General features: G+C 43.0%; 1 non-coding gene across 1 annotated transcript; it reads left to right on the forward strand.

Annotated features, from left to right (window-relative positions):
* Positions 1-828: 828 nt before the first annotated feature.
* Positions 829-910, forward strand: trnas-gcu (transfer RNA serine (anticodon GCU)). The gene has a single exon. It is a non-coding gene; the product is annotated as a tRNA-Ser (tRNA).
* Positions 911-1,343: the final 433 nt, after the last annotated feature.

Here is a 1,343-nt window from a genome sequence, read left to right on the forward strand (position 1 = left end):
GTGTAAACTCCCTCTGAATTCTTCCACCGCAGTCCGCTGTGTGGGAAGTGTTCCTGTTGTGGGAAATACACTTCCCCGTGTGTCAACTGCTGGTCCCAGCATGCGCTCTCGCACTGCACTCATTTTCCATCTGACACTTGCTCACTGTTTTGCTGTGATCATACAGTGACTTGGTGTCGCACGGCCCAGGAACTGATGCAGATCAAGGTTTTTGCATTGTTGAGTTCAATTGTCAGTTTAGCCTTATTTAGGATTTTGAAATTGTCTGTCCTCGACACAAGTGCATGTCAAACATATCTGAGTGGAAGAAAGGTGTTCCGAATAATGACATTGAGCACTATGCACTCTACTCCAGTCTGGCAAACAATTCCTCACAGGCAATTTAATAAACAATAGACAATAGGTGCAGGGACAGGCCATTCTGCCCTTCGAGCCAGCACCACCATTCAATATGATCATGACTGATCATCCTCAATCAGTATCCTGTTCCTGCCTTATCCACATAACCCTTGATTCCACTATCCTTAAGAGCTCTATCCAACTCTTTCTTGAAAGAACACCTCCTACTGTCTCGGGTTCTTCATTCCATTGACTTCAAATCTTCACAGAATTCAACAGACCTTGTTACATAGTCATTTCTTCATTTTTGTTCAGACCACTGTGAGCAGAGTGTCACAGTGCGAATGCGCTTGCCCCACAACCCAGATGACAGACAATAGTCTTGGAACCGTACTGTGCTATTTATGATTTCACCAAAACAAGGGAGAAATGTCTGCTGCTCTGCATAATTTATGCAATTCACTTATTCATAAGAATACAGGCGTATGTGACGAGGTGGCCGAGAGGTTAAGGCGATGGACTGCTAATCCATTGTGTTCTGCACGCGTGGGTTCGAGTCCCACTCTCGTCGGTGCTGTCAGTGATTTTCAATGTTGCTATTTTTGGATGATCACAACTGTCTTACTGAAATTGGAACTGCAATATCAGTTTGTATGCATCGACGCTATTATAAAATCTCAAAGAATAATTTGGTCCTGTTGCCTAAACTGCATTGAAATGTAGATTGCATTGGGATATTGAAAAGGAACGAGACTTTCTTTTCCAAGTCAAGCTGCTGTGACCTTTTATCGTACGAAAGAGATCCAGGAAAGCCAAATAACAAGAGATGTGAAGGGCATGTTTATGCAGTGGGATTCTTAATGATTATTTTGTCAAATGAAATCTGGAGCAGGTTGAGTAGAAGTGGTTCATCTTGGTGAGAAGAGCACAAAATAATGGAGATATTTCAAAAGGAGCAGGGCGTGGGTGTAGGGCCATCGAGAACTAGCTGTAAATGTACAGTA

The sequence above is a fragment of the Chiloscyllium plagiosum genome, unplaced genomic scaffold (assembly GCF_037043375.1).
Source record: "Chiloscyllium plagiosum isolate Xiang-an unplaced genomic scaffold, Cpla_swu_hap1 HiC_scaffold_47, whole genome shotgun sequence".
In the NCBI taxonomy this organism is placed as follows: Eukaryota; Metazoa; Chordata; class Chondrichthyes; order Orectolobiformes; family Hemiscylliidae; genus Chiloscyllium; species Chiloscyllium plagiosum.